Here is a 6807-nt window from a genome sequence, read left to right as displayed (position 1 = left end):
ATTGGCGGCCCAATCGGTGGTCCCTTGGGCGGCCCAACTAGCGGCCCCCTTGGCGACCCCTATGTCGTCAATCGACGACCCTCGGCCGTGTCGTTACTCACTAGGACTTTCCACCCCTGGCCAGTGGATTTTTGCCTCCCCCAGGATTCGAACTCTAGACCTCCAGGATAAGTACTAGAGTTTATGAATCTTGGTAGCCAAGTGAGAGAGTCGAAATACACTTGGATCGAGCGTAGATGGTTTTTCTTTATTCGAAATACAACTTATGCATATTTAAAAATTAAATTTTAAAATGATGGTCTCCAAATTTGAATCCTCTAAATGTTTTACCACAAATGTTGGAATTAGTAAAAAAAAAAAAAATGGGACACGTCTCACGACCCCTGCTCCGTTTTCCTCGGTGGAAAACTCACGGATGCAATTTAAGGGATTTCAAGAGCCCTAGCCGAACCCCTCTCCCACCACAACGCTGCCTCTCCCATTATGCCGCCGCCTGTTCCCATCGCACAACACCCCTTTCTACCCTAATCGCGACACCACCTGCCGACGACGCCATCTTCCCATGCGAACGCTGCAGACCGCCCAACGTCTGTCGCGTCGCGATCGACGCTTGCGGCGCCCCGATCCCCACCTGCCGATGCCGCCTCTGCCGCATACGGACGCCGCCTCTGTCGCCGGCCTTCACTGCGATGCCGCCTTCGTGAGGGCGATCGTGCATGGAGAGGGAGAGAGCCGCGACGCTAGATCCGTCTCCTCTTCTTTTCTCCCTGTCGCCTTCTGCTCGCGACGCTGTTGCAAGCAACAAATGTCGATCGCGATCAAGGCTGCCAGCGACGAAGGGAAAGAAACCTTGGTATCTCTCTGTTCCTCTTTTCTAATTTCTGGCCGGTTTCAGCCATTGTTAATTGCTGCCTGTCCACAGCCGTCAGCCCCGAGTTCGTGTGTCAATTGGTAAACTTGCTGCCGGTTTCAATCGGCCAACAACAACAAGAAATCATCGTTGCTTTTAGGTGCCACTAACTGCGACCCTAGCTCGTAGAAGGTATACTCTCGTTAAGTGATTGTTAATCAGGATTATTATTGAAACTGGTACTGGGATGAAAGTATTAGGAATATTCTGATTTTGAATTATTTTAATATTACGTGTAGATACTGATTTGAGTGGAGTACGCTAATTTGCTGACACTCAGAGTTTGGTAGAGACAAATGTGGGTACCTTCTGTCCTTTGACTCTATATACCTTTGTGCATGAATAAATAGAATAAAATGGATTATGCATAACTGTATACCTATTTTCAAAAAGGGAATTAAAGTGATAATTAAAATACTGAAACAGGGCTAAATAAATTAAATCATAAAAGGGTAAAAATAATTAATTTATTTCCTGTTCACACATGGGTTTCATCTGGGGGTAATTAAAAATGGGAAAGGGTGTTTTCAAATTTTAATAGATACTCTGACCTACTCTGTCTGTTGATAACTATCTTTACATTGCTTGATCTATTTTAGTTCTTACTGTTAATACTTTAGTCTATTGATACTTAGCTTTTATCTGTTGATACTCACCTTTACCTTGTAAACATGATTGTGATACCTACATGAGTAAATAAGAGATAATTTAATTTGAGTGGTCGTTTAGACCAAATGATGAATACACCTACTGAGAATATAATACTGATAATAATCGATGAAAAAGAGATATAACAAGAAATGAGATAAGAGAAAATAATAAAGATTAAAAGGTGTTAATTAAGAGCCTAGCTTTATACCAGAGTTTTACCAGAGTACTGGACCGTACACCTGAGGAGTGGTGGCGTGATGTAGCCCTCGGTCCAGAGCACTGACCGATCACATATTATTGTGGTAGAGCAGAGGCCACGGTCAGTGTTTACTTTGTCTTCCACCGGTGAGGGCTAGAGAGAAAGCCCGTACGTTTGATAACGTATGCGACAGTATATTCTGAGGAGGCTATTAGCCTACATATATATGAGTTATTGCTACACTCTGATGTTATCGGCTCATGCTATGCACTTTTTAATTAAATATAAATGTTTATACTGTCCATAATATTTGAGCATATTGAGATTAATGGTGATGATAAATAATAATACTATTACCTGACTTTTATATGATAATAAATGAAGAGAATGATGAATAGAGATATATAGATATATATATGTATACAGATATTATATTATGTACCAATGGAGAAATGTACAAGAACTGAATGTGACAAAATGAATTCATGATCCACTCTAATTCCTTTGCTTCTTAATTAAGATTATATTCATGCACATCTATTCTAATTACCCACTTAGCCTTTGGCTAACTATCTACATTTTTGGCTTCTAGTTTTGCAGGCACAGAGTTAATATTACCTTGGTTCAGTCGCTTTATAGTTGCTCAGAGACTTGACGTGCTGATTTTCAGTTGGGGTTCTTTATTATATTGTCACCGAGTGAGGTACCTCCCGATGTGCGGGAACGACACCTTCGGGTCGTGACATTCCTACTCATCATCACATCAGTTTTTGCCATGCTTGCCCTTCCGACCATGCGATGTCGCCGCCGTAGGCCATCAAGTTCGCTGCCACCGTCGCTCTTCTCACATTCCTCGCTCTTCTCACTTCCGCCTCCAGCCAATGTAGCCTCGACCCAATACCACCGCCGGAAGAGATTCCACTAGTTGCCGTTGATGTTAGGGGTAATAGTAGTTTAATTAATGGTTAATGTTTTTGAATTTGTAAAAGTATTTATTAGGGTTTAGTTTAATTAATCATTTGTTAGGTTAATGAATTAATTAGATTGACTAATTAATTAGTTAATTGGTTATTTAATATTATTAGATTAAGTCATTGATAATTAATTAGGGTTTATTGTTAACAGCTTAATTAATTATTAGATGGAGTAATTAATAAATTAATTAAAGTTGTTGGTTAATTACGGTTGGTTAATTAATCTATAAATGTGATTAATTAAAAAGTTTGTAATTAATGGATTTAGTTAGATATGAATTAGTAGATTGATGTAGCAATTGATTAATTAACTTGGGTAATTAATTATTATGATAGTTAACTGATTGTATAATAGAACAATTAATTGTATGAGGTAATTATGGATAAATTAATTGTGTTAATCGCTAGATTAATTAGCTTAAGTAATTAATTTACTGATTTAATGATTGACTAATTAAATCATAGTTTAATAAATTGATTGATCAATCTTTATTCAATCAAGAAATTTCTATAATAGGAATCAGAAAATTTAGACGATTATTAAAGGGGAAAAAAATTATTATACTATTTATGGTTACTAGAAGTATTCTAGTACATAATTGTGTTTGTATCTTGTACTTGTAGGATTCGAGATCGAAGCAGACCTTGAAGATGATTAGAATATTTTATGATTGAAGTGGGTAGTTCTTCCTTTAACATCTTTAGATCTTTGACTTTAGTGTGTGATTTTCTTTTATTTATGTTGATTAAGTAGTATTTACTTGTTTATCTTTCTCCACTCTATTTGCTTCTTGAGTTTGATACTTGCTTGCTCTTATTTTAATATATATTGATATCTATACAGTCTTATTGTTCTTCATACTTAAATTATTTATGTACGAATGATATTATTAGACCATAATGTATTTATAGACTTATGCTCATACATTTATACTGTAGTATAGTTATATACTTAGACTTGTGCTTATATGTTAGTGAGATCATACTGTAGTATAAGATATTCTATTATGCCCCTTCTTTGTTACTCATTTCATTATCTATGTACCATGATTGCACACGAGAGAGTATGATAGCGTGGTTAGCCCGCAGTCAGTAGCTGATAAGCTACATAACTCCCTCATCCTATATGCCCACTAGATCAGATAGTGGTAATGTGTAATGTTGTTCATAAATAATGATTCTTTATGCATCTTGACTGCTCACGTGACCTGTTCGTGGTAGCGTGTAGTGTCCGTAGGATCGAGGTGAACGCTAAAGAAGAGGGGAGGAGGTGAATAACACGTTTGCCACTTTTTCACAAGTTCAAAAAAACTTTGTAAAAATCAGAGTAAAGTAATTGTAGCGAAAAACAAACGATGACACACTTGTTTTACTTGGTTCATAGTCATTCGCTATTACTCCAAGGTCCACGGTCCTTGATTGTTTTCGACGGACAATTCAATAAACTCTTCTCTTCTAAGAGAGAGTTTCACTTTTATAGAATTTTAGGTCTGTTAAACTTTTATCGTCTTAAAGAGTTAAGTACAAAAATAAACAAAATTTTTACCGACAAATACAATAGATGATGTGCGTAGTTGTCGATGCAACTTTCTGGAGTGACGATAGTGTCTCAAGTGCTTCGATCACGCATAGAATGGTCGTAGAGATATTGTGAATGAATGTTCTAGAGTTTTCCCTTGTAGTTGCTCTCTTATTTATCACCTGTGTCTACTATTTAGGTAGAATGTTGTTGCCTATTGTTACTAATAAAATAAATGAAATGGAAGAAAGGAGAGAAAGTGAGGAAGAAAGCAAAGTGGAAACTACTTTCAAAAGGAAAGAGATTAAACAGGAACAAGCGAGATCCAAAAAAAAGTCCTTCCCTTTATTGGGAGGCTGATCCAGGCGCCTGGAACTCTTTCCAGGTGTGTCCACGTTATCCCGTCGATCTGTTTTAGACGTTGATTCAGCATCTTCTAAGCACCTGTATCCCTTCCGGGCACTTAGATGCTGATGTGGAGGTTGTTGGATCAACTTTGATACTACCGCACCTTATCCATCTTCGGGCGCCTGAAGGCTGAGGTGTTCCGACCATTGGGAACTTTCCATTTCATCCGTCTCACTGGCTCGATCGATTGACGTCCGAGCGCCTGGATCCCTTCCAGGCGCTTGGATCGTCTAGTCGCTTGGATCCAGATAGGGGCGCTTGGAACCCAAAGTTTCGGTCCCTCATTTCTTGTATCACAGAGTTAGTCCAGTACATATAAAATAGGAAATTGATAGTTTATCAACTGTATGATCTTGACTTTTAAGTTTCTAGTGAAATTTAGGTCAGACCAACGCCTACTATTCCCTTCCATGAAACAACATGTCCTCACTTACTCCTCTCAGGAGATTTTACTTTTGTCAATTCGGTCCTCCAGACTTGGACTTTTGCTCATCATCTGACCCTCGACCTTCAGAACTTCCACTGTTAGACGTCCGATCCTCCAGATATGCCTAGATTTTCCCGCCTAGTGCTTTGATATGCTAAGTGTTCTTGCCCAGGCCTCCTGATCACGACTTGTCTATCTAATACTCCACACTAGGATTTCCTTTGCCTAGTCATAATTAGGGATTCCCTATGCTACCTGCACACTTAGTTTAACTCATTAGCAAACTTTACAAACTAAACTTGAACCATTTGCCATTATCAAAAGCATGGTTCGATTATCTAGTACTCCCTGCACCAACAATGTCACCCACAGTTAATAGGTAGTTATTTACACATCCTGTTAGCCCACTAGACTAGGATAGTGGTGTTGGGATCATCTCAGTATAATGCGCGTGTTTACACGTTTCGAAAACGTGTGCAGCGGAAATAAACAAATAATTAAAACTAATTATTATCACACATACATGCATAAACAGGAATTAACAACATACATGGCGTGGCAGTAAATTAAAATTTTACAGAATAGTAAATTATTCTACACGTATCTTTCTGATGATGGTTGAGCGATGTTGGTACAATCGAGCGGTTCTTGTCGGAGTCTCGCCTCTACTGGTGATCCACGCCAAGCTCTAGTCTGGACGACTTCGAAAGCCACGAGTTGCGTCATCGTCTTCGGTACTAGCCGATGATCGATGACGATCGAATCGAGAGAAGTCTTATTCCAGAAATCATGCAACAACGTTTGTCGCGATCGTTCTGGGTCGAAAACGTGTGCAGCGGAAATAAACAAATAATTAAAACTAATTATTATCACACATACATGCATAAACAGGAATTAACAACATACATGGCGTGGCAGTAAATTAAAATTTTACAGAATAGTAAATTATTCTACACGTATCTTTCTGATGATGGTTGAGCGATGTTGGTACAATCGAGCGATTCTTGTCGGAGTCTCGCCTCTACTGGTGATCCACGCCAAGCTCTAGTCTGGACGACTTCGGAAGCCACGAGTTGCGTCATCGTCTTCGGTACTAGCCGATGATCGATGACGATCGAATCGAGAGAAGTCTTATTCCGGAAATCATGCAACAATGTTTGTCACGATCGTTCTGGGGCTTTCCAACTATCACCGAAAATCGTATTTTCGATATGGTTTCGGTGGTCAGTTATTAACTACCGATTTAAGACAAATTGATTGGAACCTTTTCGACGTTGATGAAAAATTTTTGGTAACTTCGTGAGCTTCCGCGAAATTCTCAAACAACAGTCGATCGATAAGGATTTTATTGGTAAAAAAATATCCAATAATTACAAACAATTTCCAACTATTGAACATCGATTTTGACAGTAAAATCCTAATTCAATCCTTCCCTCTTCTTCTTTCTTAGATAGCCGAATAGAACAATATTTTTCTTTTCCACATGGCTTCTTCTCCAGTAGGTCAACGCCCCAAAAGGCAATGGGAGGCCAATGATGCTCATGATCCAGAACCCAGAAACAACAGGCAAACTGGTCGTTAGGGTTTCGACGATCATCAACGTGAAGAGGAAGACAACAGTGGTGGCAGAAGCACAAAGCAGAGCACACCGGTGCTCTGGTTTCTCTCGGTCGGCAACGTGGAGCCGAGCAACTCGAGAGGAAGAAGGAGATGGCCACC

The 6807-nt window shown here is 39.2% G+C and overlaps 1 long non-coding RNA gene across 2 annotated transcripts; it reads left to right on the top strand.

Annotated features, from left to right (window-relative positions):
• The first annotated feature begins 631 nt into the window (after nucleotides 1–631).
• Nucleotides 632–2480, top strand: LOC141848206 (uncharacterized). Of its 2 annotated transcripts, XR_012603499.1 has the most exons (4): nucleotides 632–853; nucleotides 923–1042; nucleotides 1150–1208; nucleotides 2353–2480. It is a non-coding gene; the product is annotated as an uncharacterized LOC141848206 (long non-coding RNA). The 2 variants fall into 2 exon arrangements; XR_012603498.1 differs by having other exon boundaries at nucleotides 632–1042.
• Nucleotides 2481–6807: the final 4327 nt, after the last annotated feature.

Source organism: Curcuma longa, chromosome 17 (assembly GCF_044706935.1).
Source record: "Curcuma longa cultivar G26 ecotype Majalengka, Jawa Barat chromosome 17, ITB_CL_G26_1.1, whole genome shotgun sequence".
In the NCBI taxonomy this organism is placed as follows: Eukaryota; Viridiplantae; Streptophyta; class Magnoliopsida; order Zingiberales; family Zingiberaceae; genus Curcuma; species Curcuma longa.
Note: the sequence above shows the minus strand (reverse complement) of the source record. Positions and strands in the feature narration are given on the sequence as shown.